This window comes from Triticum urartu, chromosome 2A (assembly GCF_056163025.1).
Source record: "Triticum urartu cultivar PI428250 chromosome 2A, HENAU_Tu73, whole genome shotgun sequence".
Lineage (NCBI taxonomy): Eukaryota > Viridiplantae > Streptophyta > Magnoliopsida > Poales > Poaceae > Triticum > Triticum urartu.
The window spans coordinates 658,183,967-658,204,031 of NC_141874.1; positions in this window are offsets into that span (position 1 = coordinate 658,183,967).

A 20,065-nucleotide genomic window follows, 5' to 3' on the forward strand; every position below is an offset into this window, starting at 1 on the left:
CCTACGATGCAATTACTCATGCACGGCGGTGAGCATCATGAAATTGGTGATGGAGGATGGTTGATGATAACGACGACGACGAATCCCCCTCTCCGGAGCCCCGAACGGACTCCAGATCAGCCCTCCCGAGAGATATTAGGGCTTGGCGGCGGCTCCGTATCGTAAAACACGATGAAACTTTCTCTCTGATTTTTTTCTCCTCGAAATCTCATAGTCATAGCAATAAACTAAATGATCAAAGTGCTAAGCTAACGGATGGGTCAAGTCAATCACATCATTCTCTAATGATGTGATCCCATTCATCAAATGACAACTCTTTTGTCCATGGCTAGGAAACTTAACCATCTTTGATTAACGAGCTAGTCTAGTAGAGGCATACTAGTGACACTTCGTTTGTCTATGTATTCACACATGTACTAAGTTTCCGGTTAATACAATTCTAGCATGAATAATAAATATTTATCATGATATAAGGAAATATAAATAACAACTTTATTATTGCCTCTAGGGCATATTTCCTTCAGTCTCCCACTTGCACTACAGTCAATAATCTAGTTCACATCGTCATGTGATTTCACACCAATAGTTCACATCTTTATGTGATTAGTTCACATATTCATGTGACTAATACCCAAAGGGTTTACTAGAGTCAATAATCTAGTTCACATTGCTATGTGATTAACACCCAAAGAGTGATCATGTTTTGATTGTGAGAGAAGTTTAGTCTACGGGTCTGCAACATTCAGATCCGTATGTATTTTGCAAATTTCTATGTCTACAATACTCTGCACAAATCTACTCTAGCTAATTGCTCCCACTTTCAATATGTATCTAGATCGAGACTTAGAGTCATCTAGATCGGTGTAAAAAGCTTGCATCGACATAACTCTTTACGATGAACTCTTTTATCACCTCCATAACCGACAAACATTTCCTTAGTCCTCTAAGGATAATTTTGGCCGTTGTCCAGTGTTACACTCCTGGATCACTATTGTACCCTCTTGCCAAACTCTTGGTGAGGTACACAATAGATCTGGTACACAGCATAGCATACTTTATAGAACATATGGCTGAGGCATAGGGAATGACTTTTCATTTTCTTTCTATTTTCTGCCGTGGTCAGGTTTTGAGTCTTTACTCAACTTCACACCTTGCAACACAGGCAAGAACTCCTTCTTTGACTGTTCCATTTTGAACTACTTCAAAATCTTGTCAAGGTATGTACTCATTGAAAATATATCAAGAGTCTTGATCTATCTCTATAGATCTTGATGCTCAATATGTAAGTAGCTTCACCAAGGTCTATCTTTGAAAAACTCCTTTCAAACACTCCTTTATGCTTTCCAGAAAATTCTACATTATTTTTGATCAACAATATGTCATTCACATATACTTATCAGAAATGTTGTAGTGCTCCCATTCACTTTCTTATAAATACAGGCTTCACCGCAAGTCTGTATAAAACCATATGCTTTGATCACTTTATCAAAGCATATATTCCAACTCCGAGATGCTTGCACCAGTCCATAGATGGATCACTGGAGCTTGCTCAATTTGTTAGCACCTTTAGGATCGACAAAACCTTCTGGTTGTATCATATACAACTCTTCTTTAAGAAATCCATTAAGGAATGCAGTTTTGACATCCATTTGCCAGATTTCATAAAATGCGGCAACTGCTAACATGATTCGGACAAACTTTTAAGCATCGATACGAGTGAGAAAATATCATCGTAGTCAACACCTTGAACTTGTTGAAAACATTTTGCGACAATTCGAGCTTTGTAGATAGTAACACTACAATCAGCGTCCGTCTTCCTCTTGAAGATCCATTTATTCTCAATGACTCACCAATCATCGGGCAAGTCAATCAAAGTCCATACTTTGTTCTCATACATGAATCCCATCTCAGATTTCATGGCCTCAAGCCATTTTGCGGAATCTGGGGTCATCATCGCTTCCTCATAGTTCGTAGGTTCGTCATGGTCTAGTAACATGACTTCCAGAACAGGATTACCATACCACTCTGGTGCGGACCGTACTCTGGTTGACCTACGAGGTTCGGTAGTAACTTGATCTGAAGTTTCATGATCATCATCATTAGCTTCCTCACTAATTGGTGTAGGAATCACTGGAACTGATTTCTGTGATGAACTACTTTCCAATTCGGGAGAAGGTACAATTACCACATCAAGTTCTACTTTCCTCCCACTCACTTCTTTCGAGAGAAACTCCTTCTCTAGAAAGGATCCATTCTTAGCAACGAATGTCTTGCCTTCGGATCTGTGATAGAAGGTGTACCCAACAGTTTCTTTTTGGGTATCCTATGAAGATGCACTACTCTGATTTGGGCTCGAGCTTATCGGTTTGAAGCTTTTTCACATAAGCATCGCAGCCCCAAACTTTAAGAAACGACAACTTAGGTTTCTTGCCAATCCACAGTTCATAAGGTGTCGTCTCAACGGATTTAGATGGTGCCCTATTTAACGTGAATGCAGCTGTCTCTAATGCATAACCCCAAAATGATAGTGGTAAATCGGTAAGAGACATCATAGATCGCACCATATCTAATAAAGTACGGTTATGATGTTCGGACACACCATTACGTTGTGGTGTTCTAGGTGGCGTGATTTGCAAAACTATTCCACATTGTTCTAAATGAAGACCAAACTCATAACTCAAATATTCACCTCCATGATCAGATCGTAGAAACCTTATTTTCTTGTTAACATGATTTTCTACTTCACTCTGAAATTCTTTGAACTTTTCAAATGTTTCAGACTTATATTTCATCAAGCAGATATACCCATATCTGCTCAAATCATCTGTGAAGGTCGGAAAATAACGATACCGCCACGAGCATCAACACTCATTGGACCACATACTTCAGTATGTATTATTTCCAACAAGTCTATTGCTTGCTCCATTGTTCCGGAGAATGGAGTCTTAGTCATCTTGCCCATGAGGCATGGTTCGCAAGCATCAAGTGATTCCAAAAGTCCACCAGCATGGAGTTTCTTCATGCGCTTTACACCAATATGACCTAAACGACAGTGCCACATATAAGTTGCACTATCATTATTAACTTTGCATCTCTTGGCTTCAATATTATGAATATGTGTATTCATACTACGATCGTGATTCAATAAACCATTTATATTGAGTGTATGACCATAGAAGGTTTTATTCATGTAAATAGAACAACAATTATTCTTTGACTTAAATGAATAACTGTATTGCAATAAACATGATCCAATCATATTTATGCTCAACGCAAACACCAAATAACATTTATTTTAGGTTCAACACTAATCCCAAAGGTAAAGGGAGTGTGCGAGGGTGATCTTATCAACCTTGGAATCACTTCCAACTCACATCGTCACCTCACCCTTAACTAGTCTCTGTTTATTTTGCAACTCCCGTTTCGAGTTACTACTTCTTAGCAATTGAACTAGTATCAAACACTGAGGGGTTGCTATAAACACTAGTAAAGTACACATCATTAACATGTATATCAAATATACCTTTGTTCACTTTGCCATCCTTATTATCCTCCAAGTATCTAGGGTAGTTCCACTTCCAGTGACCATTTCCTTTGTAGTAGAAGCACTCGGTTTCAGGCTTGGGTCTAGCTTTGAGCTTCTTCATGGGAATGGCAACTTGCTTTCCATTCTTCTTGAAGTTCCCTTTCTTTCCCTTGCCCTTTTACTTGAAACTAGTGGTCTTGTCAACCATCAACACTTGATGCTTTTCTTGATTTCTACCTTCGCTGATTTCAGAATCGCGAAGAGCTCCGGAATCGTTTTCGTCATCCCTCGCATATTATAGTTCATCACGAAGTTCCAGTAACTTGGTGATAGCGACTAGAGAACTCTGCCAATCACTATCTTATCTGGAAGATTAACTCCCACTTGGTTCAAGTGATTGTAGTACTCAGACATTCTGAGCACAGGCTCATTGGTTGAGCTATTCTCCTCCATCTTGTAGGCAAAAATACTTGTCAGAGGTCTCATACCTCTCGACTCGGGCATGAGTCTGAAATACCAATTTCAACTCTTGGAACATCTTATATGCTCCATGGCATTTTAAAACATTTTTGAAGTCCCGGTTCTAAGCCGTAAAGCATGGTGCACTAAACTATCAAGTAGTCATCATACCGAGCTTGTCAAACGTTCATAACGTCTGCATCTGCTCCTGCAATAAGTCTGTCACCTACCGGTGCATCAAGGACATAATACTTCTGTGCAGCAATGAGGATAATCCTCAGATCATAGAGCTAGTCCGCATCATTGCTACTAACCTCTTTCAACATATTTTTCTCTAGGAACATATCAAAAATAAACGGGGAGCTACATCGCAAGCTATTGATCTACAACATAATCATGCAAAATACTATCAGGTACTAAGTTCATGACAAATTAAAGTTCAATTAATCATATTACTTAAGAACTCCCACTTAGATAGACATCCCTCTAATCATCTAAGTGATCACGTGATCCATATCAACTAAACCATGTCCGATCATCACGTGAGATGGAGTAGTTTTCAATGGTGAACATCACTATGTTGATCATATCTACTATATGATTCACGCTCGACCTTTCGGTCTCAGTGTTCTAAGGCCATATCTGCATATGCTAGGCTCGTCAAGTTTAACCTGAGTATTCCGCGTGTGCAAAACTGGCTTGCACCCGTTGTATGCAAACGTAGAGCTTATCACACCCGATCATCACATGGTGTCTCGGCACGACGAACTATAGCAATGGTGCATACTCAGGGAGAACACTTATACCTTGAAATTTAGTGAGAGATCATCTTATAATGCTACCGCCGAACTAAGCAAAATAAGATGCATAAAGGATAAACATCACATGCAATCAATATAAGTGATATGATACGGCCATCATCATCTTGTGCCTTTGATCTCCATCTCCAAAGCACCGTTATGATCACCATCGTCACCGGCTTGACACCTTGATCTTCATTGAAGCATATTAGTCGTCTCACCAACTATTGCTGCTACGACTATCATACCACTTAGTGATAAAGTAAAGCAATTACATGGCGATTGCATTTCATACAATAAAGCGACAACCATATGGCTCCTGCCAATTGTCGATAACCGTGTTACAAAACATGATCATGTCATACAATAAAATTTAGCATCATGTCTTGACCATATCACAACATGCCCTGCAAAAACAAGTTAGACATCCTCTACTTTGCTGTTGCAAGTTTTACGTGGCTGCTACGGGCTGAGCAAGAACCGTTCTTACCTACACATCAAAAACCACAACGCGGTATAGTGATTGCTTTTTGATCTTCAGAAAGAACCCTGTTCATTGAATCCGATTCAACTAAAGTTGGAGAAGCTGACACCCACCATCCACCTGTGTGCGAAGCACGTCGGTAGAACTAGTCTCGCGTAAGCGTACGCGTAATGTCGGTCTGAGCCACTTCATCCAACAATACCGCTGAATCAAGAATCAACTAGTGACGGCAAGCAATATGTATATGCCCACGCCCACAACTCCTTTGTGTTCTACTCGTGCATATAACATCTACGCATAGACCTGGCTCGGATGCCACTGTTGGGGAACGCAATAATTTCAAAAAAGTTCCTACGCACACGCAAGATCTATCTAGGTGATGCATAGCAACAAGAGGGGAAGAGTGTTGTCCATGTACCCTCGTAGACCGTAAGCGGAAGCGTTATGACAACGCGGTTGATGTAGTCGAACATCTTCACGATCCGACCGATCCCAGCACCAAAGGTACGGCACCTCTAGATCAAGCTGAGGTCGAAGGAGAGTTTCGTCAGCATGACGGTGTGATGACAGTGATGATGAAGCTACCGGAACAAGGCTTCGCCTAAGCACCACAACGATATGACCGAGGTGGATTATCATGGAGGGGGGCACCGCACATGGCTAAGACAATTGTCAACTTGTGTGTCTATGGGGTGCCCCCCTCCCCCGTATATAAAGGAGTGGAGGAGGGGGAGGGGCCGTCCCTCTATGGCGTGCCCAAGGGAGTCCTACTCCCACCGGGAGTAGGATTCCCGCCTTACCTAGTTGGATTAGGAGAGGAAGGAAGGGGGAGAGAGGAGGAAAGGAAAGGGGGGCACCCAATTCGGATTGGGCTTGGGGGGCGCCCCCTCCTAGGCTCCCTTCTCCTCTCTCCCACTATGGCCCAATAAGGCCCATATACTTCCCGGGGGGATCCGGTAACCTCCTGGTACACCGGTATATGCCTGAACTCACCCGGAACCATTCCGATGTCCAAACGTAGTCATCCAATATATCGATCTTTATGTCTCGACCATTTAGAGACTCCTCGTCATGTCCATGATCATATCCGGGACTCTGAACAACCTTCGATACATCAAAACACATAAACTCATAATACCGATCTTCACCGAACGTTAAGCGTGCGGACCCTACGGGTTCGAGAACTATGTAGATATGACCGAGACTCATCTCTGGTCAATAACCAATATCGGAACCTGGATACTCATATTGGTTCCTACATATTATACGAAGATCTTTATTGGTCAAGCCGCATAACATCATATGTTGTTCCCTTTGTCATCGGTATGTTACTTGCCCGAGATTCGATCGTTGGTATCATCATACCTAGTTCAATCTCATTACGGGCAAGTCTCTTTACTCGTTCCGTAATGCTACATTGATGACCCACAAGTATAGGGGGTCTATCATAGTCCTTTCGATAAGTAAGAGTTTCGAACCCAACGAGGAGCAGAAGGAAATGATAAGCGGTTTTCAGCAAGGTATTCTCTGCAAGCACTGAAATTATCGATAACAAATAGTTTTGTGATAAGGAAATTGGTAACGAGTAGCAAGTAGTAAAAGTAAATGAGGTGCAGAGAGATGGCCCAATCCTTTTTGTAGCAAAGGACAAGCCTGGGCAAACTCTTATATGATGTAAAGCGCTCCCGAGGACACATGGGAATTACCGTCAAGCTAGTTTTCATCACGATCAAATGATTCGCGTTCGATACTTTGATAATCTGATATGTGGGTGGACCGGTGCTTGGGTGTTGTCCTTACTTGGACAAGCATCCCGCTTATGATTAACCCCTATTGCAAGCATCCGCAAGTACAACAAAAGTATTAAGGTAAACCTAACCATAGCATGAAACATATGGATCCAAATCAGCCCCTTACGAAGCAACGCATAAACTAGGGTTTAATCTTCTATCACTCTAGCAACCCATCATCTACTTATTACTTCCCAATGCCTCCCTCCAGGCCGAAACAATGGTGAAGTGTCATGTAGTCGACGTTCACATGACACCACTAGAGGGATGACAACATACATCTCATCAAATATCAAATGAATACCAAATTCACATGACTACTAATAGCAAGACTTCTCCCATGTCCTCAGGAACAAACGTAACTACTCACAAAGCGTATTCATGTTCATAATCAAAGGGGTGTTAATATGCATAATGGATCTGAACATATAATATTCCACCAAGTAAACCAACTAGCATCAACTACAAGGAGTAATCAACACTACTAGCAACCCATAGGTACCAATCTGAGGTTTGGATACAAAGATTGGATACAAGAGATGAATTAGGGTTTGAGATGAGATGGTGCTGGTGAAGATGTTGATGAAGATTGACCCCCTCCCGATGAGAGGATCGTTGGTGATGACGATGGTGATGATTTCCCCCTCCCGGAGGGAAGTTTCCTCGGCAGAACAGCTCCGCCAGAGCCCTGGATTGGTTCCGCCAAGGTTCCGCCTCGTGGCGGCGGAGTCTCATCCCGAAAGCTTGCTTATGATTTTTTCCTCGACGGAAGACTCCATATAGCAAAAGATGGGCATCGGAGGGCCACCAGGGGGCCCACGAGGCAGGGGGCGCGCCCCCACCCTCGTGGCTGGTAGGTGGCCCCCCTCTGTTACTTCTTGCGCTCAGTATTTTTTATATATTCTGGAAATAACTTCCGTGAAGTTTCAGGACTTTTGGAGCTGTGCAGAATAGGTCTCTAATATTTTCTCCTTTTCCAGCCCAGAATCCTAGCTGCCGACATTCTCCCTCTTTATGTAAATCTTGTAAAATAAGATAGAATAGGCATAAGTATTGTGACATAATGTGTAATAACATCCCATAATGCAATAAATATCGATATGAAAGCATGATGCAAAATGGACGTATCAACTCCCCCAAGCTTAGACCTCGATCGCTTGTCCTCAAGTAAAAGCCGAAATTGAAAAATATGTCCACATGTTTAGAGATAGAGGTGTCGATAAAAATAAAATACAGACATGAGGGCATCATGATCATTCTTAGAATAACAACATATATATATATTGTCATATGATCTCTTATGCTAAAGTAACAATTCAATCACAATTTCAAGTATGAATCATAAACTTCATTGGGAACCAACAAACTCTAATCTCAATCATTGAGGCAATTGCAATTTATCATAACATAGGAAAGAGTCAATATAAGAGCTTTTCAGCAAGTCCACATACTCAACCATCTTTTAGTCTTTCACAATTGCTAACACTCACGCAATATTTATGGGTATGAAGTCTTAATCGGACACAGAGAAAGATAGGGGCTTATAGTTTTGCCTCCCACCGTTTTACCTCAAGGGTAATGTCAACAATAATAGTTCATGAAGACTCACATCCAATTAGCTATATATATCAGGATCTTTCCAACACATTGTGCTTGCCAAAGGATAAAATGTAAAAAGGAAAGGCGAAGATCACCATGACTCTTATGTAAGGTAGAATATAAAAGTAAAAGATAGGCCCTTCGCAGAGGGAAGCAGAGGTTGTCATGCGCTTTTATGGTTGGATGCACGAAATCTTAATGCAAAAGAACGTCACTTTATGTTGCCACTTGTGATATGGACCTTTATTATGCAGTCCGTCACTTTTATTTCTTCCATATCACAAGATCGTATAAAGCTTATTTTCTCCGCACTAATAAGTCATACATATTTAGAGAGCAATTTTTATTGCTTGCACCGATGACAACTTACTTGAAGGATCTTACTCAATCCATAGGTAGGTATGGTGGACTCTCAAGGCAAAAATGGGTTTAGGGATATTTGGAAGCACAAGTAGTATCTCTACTTGGTGCAAAGAAATTGGCTAGCAAGAGAGGGAAAGGCAAGCTCAACATTTTGGATGATCCATGACAATATAATTTATCTCAGATGTAAGAAAACATAACACATTACGTTGTCTTCCTTTTCCAACGTCAACTCTCAGCATGTCATACTTTAATGAATGCTCACAATCACAAAAGATGTCCAAGATAGTATATTTATATGTGAACCTCTCTTTCTTTATTACTTCCTATTCATTGCAACAATGACCAAAACTATGTTTGTCAACTCTCAATAACTTTTATTCATCATACTCTTTATATGTGAGCTCATTACTTTCCATAAGATCCATATGATCTCTTTGTTTCTTTTTCTTTCTTCTCGTTTATTTTATTTAATTCCTTCAAGATCATAGCAAAATAATCAAGCCCTTGACTCAACACTAATCTTTATTATATATAGCTCACGGACTCGATTACATAGAAGGATCATAAAGCAAAACTCACAACTAGATCATACTAAAACTTTATTCTACTAGATCAAGATATTACCAAAAGGATCGAACTTAAGAAAGACGGTAAAGATAAAAGCGATGGTGATATGATACCAGGGCACTCCCCCAAGCTTGACAGTTGCCAAGGGGAGTGCCCATACCAGATACTCAGTTCTTCTTTGTTGGTGAAGAAGGTGGAGCTGTTGATGATGTAGGCTTGTCGTCCCTCTTCCAAGGCATAGGCTCACCATCATAAAAGGATGATCAAGTCTCCTGAATCCTCAAATCTGCAGCCAAACTCATCCTCTTAAATCTATATTCATACTCACGGTTTTGATTTTGCAGGTCATAGATCTGGGCTTGGAGGTGCTCGATTTTCTCATGAAGCTTGAAGATGGCCTCCCCAATGTCCTTGACGTCCAGATTGTGGTTGTTGGTGAACTCCGTGATCATAATGTGATTGGAGTCGAGTCCGCGCTCCACCATCTCCTGACACTTGAAAACTTGTTGCTCCAATGCCTCGAGCCTTGCCTCCGTGCTTCCAGTCCTCCTCGGTCCCTCAGCATCACGGATGTGCAACAACCCCTCACGCATCTCAATGGTTTGAGGGTGTTGCAGCACCTCCGCGAGGTAGGGGCTGATGACCTTCTCGAAGAACTTGTCCTTGGGGGAGCTTGAAGATGACATGACGACCTAGATTTGTCAGAAAAACGCTCAAAACAAAGACAAGAGATATTTGCGTGATATGGTGGTCAAAACCTTCGGGAGATTATATAATGAATTTTTACCGACCAAAAGAAGTATCGTGCAAGAAAACGGAGTATGGAGAGCACACGAGGTGCCCACGAGGCAAGGGGCGCGCCTAGGGGGTAGGGCGCGCCTCCCACCCTCGTGGAAGCCTCGTGTCCTTCCTGGACTGCTTCTTATTTTCCTATTTTTCTAAATATTCCAAAACGGAGAAAAATTGCCATTAGAACTGTTTTGGAGTCGGTTTACTTACCATACCATGTACCTATTCCTTTTCGGAGTCTGAAACGTTCCGGAAGTGTCCCTTATGTATTCCTCCGGGATTACAGTTTCAATAACATTAGTTTCAACATTTATGGGATTACCTGAGATATAATGTTTAATTCTTTGACCGTTCACCACCTTCAGATTTGTGCCTTCAAAGTTGTTGATTTTTATGGCACCGAAATGATAGACCTCCTCGATAACGTAAGGACCTTCCCATTTAGAGAGAAGTTTGCCTGCAAAAAATCTTAAACGAGAGTTGTATAGCAATACATAATCACCTACATTAAACTCATGCTTTTGTATCCTTTTGTCATGCCATCTTTTAACTTTTTCTTTAAACAGCTTGGCATTTTCATAAGCCTGGGTTCTCCATTCATCAAGTGAGCCAATGTCAAATAACCTCCTCTCACCGGCAAGTTTGAAATCATAGTTGAGCTCTTTGATAGCCCAATATGCCTTATGTTCTAATTCAAGAGGTAAGTGGCCTGCTTTACGATAAACCATTTTATACGGAGACATACTCATAGGATTTTTATATGCAATTCTATAGGCCCATAATGCATCATTAAGAGGTAAGTGGCCTGCTTTATGATAAACCATTTTATACGGAGACATACCCATAGGATTTTTATATGCAGTTCTATAGGCCCATAGTTGAGCTCTTTGATAGCCCAATATGCCTTATGTTCTAATTCAAGAGGTAAGTGGCCTGCTTTACGATAAACCATTTTATACAGAGACATACCCATAGGATTTTTATATGCTACTCCAAACCTCAGGAAAATAACTTCTTTAAGCATCTTAATAGAGGTGTTATGATCAGCACTACTAGTTGGAATAGCTTCTACCCACTTAGTAATGTAATCAACAACAACTAGGATATGTGTATACCCATTAGAGGAAGGAAAAGGTCCCATATAATCAAATCCCCAAACATCAAATGGTTCAATAACAAGTGAATAATTCATATGCATTTCTTGACGTCTACTAATATTACCAATTCTTTGACATTCATCACAAGACAAGACAAACTTACGGGCATCCTTGAAGAGAGTAGGCCAATAAAAACCAGATTGCAATACCTTATGTGCAGTTCTATCTCCAGCATGGTGTCCTCCATAAGCCTCGGAGTGACACTTGTGTAGGATATGTTCCTGTTCATGCTCAGGTACACAATGTCTAATAATACCATCAACTCCTGATACGTCTCCAACGTATCTATAATTTTTGATTGCTCCATGCTATATTATCTACTGTTTTGGACATTATTGGGCTTTATTATCCACTTTTATATTATTTTTGGGACTAACCTATTAACCGGAGGCCCAGCCCAGAATTGCTGTTTTCTGCCTGTTTTAGGGTTTCAAAGAAAAGGAATATCAAACAGAGTCCAAACGGAATGAAACCTTCGGGAACGTGATTTTCTTAACGAACAAGACCCAGGAGACTTGGGCCCTACATCAAGACACAAAAGAGGAGGCCACGAGGTTGGGGGCGCGCCTACCCCCCAAGCGCGCCCTCCACCCTCGTGGGCCCCCTGTTGCTCCACCGACATACTCCTTCCTCCTATATATACCTACGTACCCCCAAACGATCAAATACAGAGCCAAAACCCTAATTCCACCACTGCAACTTTCTGTATCCACGAGATCCCATCTTGGGGCCTGTACCGGAGCTCCGCCGGAGGGGGTATCCATCACGGAGGGCTTCTACATCAACACCATAGCCCCTCCGATGAAGTGTGAGTAGTTTACCTCAGACCTACGGGTCCATAGTTAGTAGCTAGATGGCTTCTTCTCTCTTTTTGGATCTCAATACAATGTTTCCCCCTCTCTTGTGGAGATCTATTCGATGTAATCTTCTTTTTGCGGTGTGTTTGTTGAGACCGATGAATTGTGGGTTTATGATCAAGTCTATTTATGAACAATATTTGAATCTTCTCTGAATTCTTTTATGTATGATTGGTTATCTTTGCAAGTCTCTTCGAATTATCAGTTTGGTTTGGCCTACTAGATTGATCTTTCTTGCAATGGGAGAAGTGCTTAGCTTTGGGTTCAATCTTGTGGTGTCCTTTCCCAGTGATAGTAGGGGGAGCAAGGCACGTATTGTATTGTTGCCATCGAGGATAACAAGATGGGGTTTTCATCATATTGCATGAGTTTATCCCTCTACATCATGTCATATTGCTTAAGGCGTTACCCTGTTTTCATTAACTGAATACTCTAGATGCATGCTGGATAGCGGTCGATGAGTGGAGTAATAGTAGTAGATGCAGGTAGGAGTCGGTCTACTTGTCTCGGACGTGATGCTTATATACATGATCATGCCTAGATATTCTCATAACTATGCTCAATTCTGTCAATTGCTCAACAGTAATTTGTTCACCCACCGTAGAATACTTATGCTCTCGAGAGAAGCCACTAGTGAAACCTATGGCCCCCGGGTCTATCTTCATCATATTAATCTACCAATACTTAGTTATTTCCGTTTCCTTTTACTTTGCTTTTATTTTACTTTGCATCTTTATCATAAAAATACCAAAAATATTATCTTATCATATCTATCAAGATCTCACTCTCATAGGTGGCTGTGTAGGGATTGACAAACCCTTAACGCGTTGGTTGCGAGGATTTATATGTTTTGTGCAGGTACGAGGGACTCGCGCATAGCCTCCTACTAGATTGATACCTTGGTTCTCAAAAACTGAGGGAAATACTTACGCTACTTTGCTGCATCATCACTTCCTCTTCGAGGAAAACCAACGCAGTGCTCAAGAGGTAGCAAGAAGGATTTCTAGCGCCGTTGCCAGGGAGGTCTACGCAAAAGTCAATATACCAAGTACCCATCACATACCCTTATCTCCCGCATTACATTATTTGCCATTTGCCTCTCGTTTTCCTCTCCCCCACTTCACCCTTGCCGTTTTATTCGCCCTTTCTCTCCATCCTCCTTCTCTTTCCCATTTGCTTCTTTTTGCCCGCTTGCTTTTTGTTTTCTTGTGTGTTAGTTTGCTTGCTTGTCACGATGTCTCTACCTAAATTTGGTGACCTTCACCTTAAAAGGTTAGAAGAGATCGAAAGCAATGTCTGGAGTTTTATGGTTTTGCAATTTGAACATAATAGTTTCTTCAAAAACGAGCTTAAGGAACAGAAAAGTTTTATGAGTTTTATGAATAAAGAGCTTAATGATATGTCTAAAGAATTCGATGGTTTAAGATCCCAACTTGCTCATCTTGAGAAATTGACTGCTGAAATTTTGGATAGGCATGCTACCTTAGTTAATAGGATGGACGCTAAACCGGATTGCTATGAAAATAAAGATGAAGATCTAAAAGTTATTGATGTGTCCCCTATTAAATCTTTGTTGTGCAATATGAATCTTGATAATAATGGGACTGAATATGATCCACCTTTACCTAGAAGGTGTTCCAAGGATTCGGAGTTTTTAGATCTTGATGCTAAAATTGATAAAAGTGGGATTGAAGAAATTAAAACCCTAGATGTTGCTAAACCCACTATTTTGGATTTCAAGGAATTTAATTATGAAAATTGCTCTTTGATTGATTGTATTTCCTTGTTGCAATCCGTGCTAAATTCTCCTCACGCTTATAGTTAAAATAAAGCGTTTACTAAGCATATCGTTGATGCCTTGATGCAATCTTATGAAGAAAAACTTGAATTGGAAGTTTCTATCCCTAGAAAACTTTATGATGAGTGGGAAACAACTATTAAAATTAAAATTAAAGATCATGAATGCTATGCTTTATGTGATTTGGGTGCTAGTGTTTCCACGATTCCAAAGACTTTGTGTGATTTGTTAGGTTTCCGTTATTTTGATGATTGCTCCGTAAACTTGCACCTTGCGGATTCCACTATTAAGAAACCTATGGGAAGAATTAATGATGTTCTTATTGTTTCAAATAGGAATTATGTGCCCGTAGATTTTATTGTTCTTGACTTAGATTGCAATCCTTCATGTCCTATTATTCTTGGTAGACCTTTCCTTAGAACGATTGGTGCAATTATTGATATGAAGGAAGGAAATATTAGATTCCAACTTACGTTAAGGAAAGGCATGGAACACTTTCCTAGAAATAAAATTAAATTACCTTATGAATCTATTATGAGAGCCACTTATGGATTGCCTACCAAAGATGGCAATACCTATATCTATCCTTGCTTGTTATGCCTAGCTAGGGGCGTTAAACGATAGCGCTTGTTGGGAGGCAACCCAATTTTATTTTTATTCCTTGATTTTTACTCCTGTTTAGTAATAAATAATTTATCTAGCCTCTGTTTTGTTTGTGTTTTTTGTGTTTAATTAGTGTTTGTACCAAGTAGAACCGTTGGGAAGACTTGGGGAAAGTCTTGTTAAACTTGCTGTAAAAAACAGAAACTTTAGCGCTCACGAGAACTGCTTTAATTTTTATTTGGAAAGTGATATTTACTTAATTATTTTTTCAGATGATTAATAGATAAATTCCTCACGTCCAGCAATTTATTTTAGAATTTTTGGGGTTCCAGATCTTGCGCTAGCTACAGAATACTACAGACTGTTCTGTTTTTAACAGATTTTGTTTTTCGTGTGTTGTTTGCTTATTTTGATGAATCTATGGCTAGTAAAATAGTTTGTAAACCATAGAGAAGTTGGAATAAATTAGGTTTAACACCAATATAAATAAAGAATGAGTTCATTACAGTACCTGGAAGTGGTCTTTTGTTTTCTTTCGCTAACGGAGCTCACGAGATTTTCTACTTTGAGTTTTGTGTTGTGAAGTTTTCAAGTTTTGGGTAAAGATTTGATGGATTATGGAACAAGGAGTGGCAAGAGCCTAATCTTGGGGATGCCCATGGCACCCCCAATATAACCTAAGGACACCTAAAAGCCAAAGCTTGGGGATGCCCCGGAAGGCATCCCCTCTTTCGTCTACTTCTATCGGTAACTTTACTTGGAGCTATATTTTTATTCACCACATGATATGTGTTTTGCTTGGAGCGTCTTGTATGATTTGAGTCTTTTATTTTTAGTTTACCACAATCATCCTTGCTGTACACACCTTTTGATAGAGCCATACATGATTTGGAATTTGTTAGAATACTCTATGTGCTTCACTTAAATCATTTGAGCTATATAGTTTTGCTCTAGTACTTCACTTATATATTTTAGAGCACGGTGGTGGATTTTTTTATAGAAACTATTGATCTCTCATGCTTCACTTAAATTATTTTGAGAGTCTTAAATAGCATGGTAATTTGCTTAAATAATCCTAATATGCTTGGAATTCAAGAATAATAAAAGAACTTCTTTATGAGTGTGTTGAATGCTATGAGAAGTTTGATGCTTGATAATTGTTTTGAGATATGAAGATGGTGATATTAGAGTTATGCTAGTTGAGTAGTTGTGGATTTTAGAAATACTTGTGTTAAAGTTTGTGATTCCTGTAGCATGCACGTATGGTGAACCGTTATGTGATGAAGTCGGAGCATGATTTATTTTTTGATTGTCCTCCTTATGAGTGGCGGTCGGGGACGAGCGATGGTCTTTTCCTACCAATCTATCCCCCTAGGAGCATGCACGTATAACTTTGCTTTGATAACTTGTAGATTTTTGCAATAAGTATATGAGTTCTTTATGACTAATGTTGAGTCCATGGATTATACGCACTCTCACCCTTCCACCATTGCTAGCCTCTATAGTACCGTGCAACTGTAACATCCCAAAATTCTAAATTTTGGAATGTTATAATAAATAGATAGATTTGATTGATTGTTTGATTGATTGACTGAAAGTGAGTGAATTTGAAAATTTTGAAAGTTAAATGAGAGGGAATAAAAGGACTTTCCCAAACTTTCATTTTGCATTTTGATCTCCTTGATTTCAAATTCTTTTCATCACAAAACCCTGGAGAGAAGATGACATGACTTCTTCCATTTCTTAAATGACAAGGGTTTTTCAAAACATTTGAATTTTATTTGAAAATATTTCCAATTCTGAAACTTTATGCAACTCAATGATTTTCACGAGAGAAGTTAAAATGACTTCTTCAAATTATATGAAATATGAGTTGGGAGTTTACAAGGATCAAATTTAAAGTCCTTTTGGAAATTATTTTCAATTTGGAGCTATTTGGGTTTTATTCAAATTAATTTTCTCCAAAAATAAACTATACGAAAAATAGGGTAACATGATTCCCTACAATAGAAAATTGGGGAAAAATTAATTTGAAATCATTTTGGTATTTTTAAAATGATTTTAGTGGGTTTTATTGTATGAGTAGCACTGTTTGAATTATCTGGAGTTTTGTAGATTTTATTTAAAGTTATAAAAATGTTCACGTTGTAGAAAATTGTTTTCTGAAGATTTTGATATATTATATGCCTATAGTATTTTCATTTATTTAAGGTTTTCATTTTTTTTCTTTACGTTGTTTTTATTAAAAAAAAGCTTCTTCCCCGACTGGGCCGGCCCAGCCAACCGGGCCAGGCCACGGCCCATCCCAACCGTGCCGTCCCCGACCTCCGGTCGGAGACCGGCTGCCGCACGCCAGCGCCGCCGTGCTCCGCACGGGCTCCCGCCGTCGCCTCTGCCTGCCCCCTCACCCACGCCTCCCCTCCCCTCCTATAAAGGGCGCCGCCCCGGCCCCGTTCCTCTCCTTTTCGCGTCATGCCGCCGCCGCACATCTCGTCGCCGCCGCCGACTTTGCTGCCGTCGACGCTGCTCCGCACTTCGCCTCGCCGCCGTCGCATCGCGCCGCTGCCCGCGCCGCCCTCTGCCGCATCCGCCGCTCGCTGCCTCCCCTCGCCACTCGCCTGCGCCGCCGCTCGCGTCTCGCCCCATCGCCGGAACCGCCACCGACATCGCCGGATCTTGCCGCCGCCGTGGTAACCACCCCGCCCTAATCTCGGCCGTCGGATCTCGATCCAACGGATCCGACTCCGTTCATTTTCTTTCCTATCTGGTGCATTGTTCGTTCGATAAGCCCTTGGTGGCGAACGTTCGTTAAATAGCCTTTTTGTTTTATTTTATTTCGGCCAGGGACCTATCTGTGATGATTTCTTTTACAGATTAGTCCCTCTGCTTCAAACGTCTACAACTTTTCACTCATTTATCCAAATCCAACGAAACCAATGCTCACGTCTTCATTACGATCTCCTCTATCCAGTAAAACAAATTAAATATGTTTTTGAAAGTTTTAAAATTTGAATTAGATTAGATTTGTATTCAAACTTTGTTTGATCGTAACTTGAGTTTCGTAACTCCGTTTCAGTTGATTATTTTTGCAAATCGAAGCTCTTGACCTAAACTTTCTGATAAAGCCAAATTCACATAATTTTGGTACTGTTAGAAATTTTTTATGTTTCAAGAGTTATTTGCTTAGTTTTGATGTTTTCCGAATCGTCTTCTTCGATCTTTCCGATCTTTTGAGTGATTGCTTATGTGTGGTTACTATTGCTTGCTTACGATAGATTGACCGGAGTGTGACGAGTAGAACTATCAAGAGTTATGAGTGAGATTCATCTTCATCAAAAGTACAGGCAAGTTCACACTTTGATCATATCCCCTTTCATACCCAGTTTTTATGCATTAGTTTCACCCTCAAACTTTGCATGGTTAGGAATTTATAACATGTGGGTTGGGAAGTAGTTGATGAGGTAGATCCTATTGCCCTGTTACATTCAAACCCTTGGGAGTTACTTCTACATTTGCTTATGCCATGCTATGCTTGTAGACGTGGATTGGGTTTGAGTGTATCCATTACAGATGTGAGAATGTTAATTAATGGCTCAACTTAAGGTGGCAACTTTAATACACATCTGGGTGGATTGAGGCACCTGGGTATTCCATCGATTGCATGTCGTTTTTCTTTATGGACCGCCACCCAGGCTCCAAGGGATCATGAGATTATTCATACTAGAAACTTCCGTGTGCAGCCACAAGCTACTATGGGCTCTCGCATAGTTGATTCAGTCATGCGAACTCTTACAGTGGTAGACTAGCAGATGTAGGGGAAAGTAGGTGTAACGGTCTACCCGATCGTAAGGTGCTAGCGCTTCTGAAAGACTATGTCTCGGTCATCCGTTTCTCAAACACCATGTAGTGCGAGAATCCCAACGGAGGAGATCGAGTCTTGTGGGGAAAAGTGCACAAACCTCTGCAGAGTGTACAAACTAATCATGGTTAGCCGTGTCCCCGGTTATGGACATCTTGAGTATCTGGTTCTTGGATTATCATATTGATCTCAACACGTTACTTAAATTATTTTTTGGGCTATTGATGTTAATTTGGGATTGAGTTGGAGGAACCTTCTCAATATTATCAACCACTTTGTAGTTAAATAAAATATATTCCTTTGAAGTAGGGAAAATTGGCTTTTCGCAAAAACATTATAACCATAGAGCTTTTCCACCAGCCATATATGCATGTAGTGATAGCTATTATTCATCATTATCCTATGGTGTGAATTGCCAGTACATTCAATGTACTGACCCTTTGTGGCTGCAACGTCTCATGTTGCAGGACTTCTTATGACGAGTAAGTGAAACGTTAGGGTTACGATTTCTACACTCAACTTTGTCGTTGGTGTTGATGGGAATCCACAACCTTTGTTACTTCCGCTATATGGATTGAGGTAATAGTATTTACGTTATTTTATACATGTGATTTACCTCTGTTACAAATCCTCGAGTACTGTGTGTGCCAGCATACCGATCCAGGGATGACACTTAAGCATAGAGACTTGACCGTCTGAGGTCGGGTCGCTATAGCAACTTTCGCTGGTACCATAAACCCACCATATACCTTCCTCAAAACAGCCACATACCTACCTATCATGGCATTTCCATAGCCATTCCGAGATATATTGCCATGCAACTTCCATCATCATCATATACATGACTTGAGCATTCATTGTCATATTGCTTAGCATGATCATGTAGTTGACATCGTATTTGTGGCAAAGCCACCATTCATAATTCTTTCATACGTGTCACTCTTGATTCATTGCATATCCCGGTACACCGCCGGAGGCATTCATATAGAGTCATATTTTGTTCTAAGTATCGAGTTGTAATTGTTGAGTTGTAAGAAAAATAAAAGTGTGATGATCATCATTATTACAGCATTGTCCCAGTGAGGAAAGGATGATGGAGACTATGATTCCCCCACAAGTCGGGATGAGACTCCGGACAAAAAAATGAGAGAAAAAGAGAGAAGGGACAATGTTACTATCCTTTTACCACACTTGTGCTTCAAAGTAGCACCATGATATTCATGATAGAGAGTCTCCTATGTTATCACTTTCAAATACTAGTGGGAATTTTTCATTATAGAACTTGGCTTGTATATTCCAATGATGGGCTTCCTCAAAATTCCCTAGGTCTTCATGAGCAAGCAAGTTGGATGCACACCCACTTAGTTTCTTTTGTTGAGCTTTCATATACTTATAGCTCTAGTGCATCCGC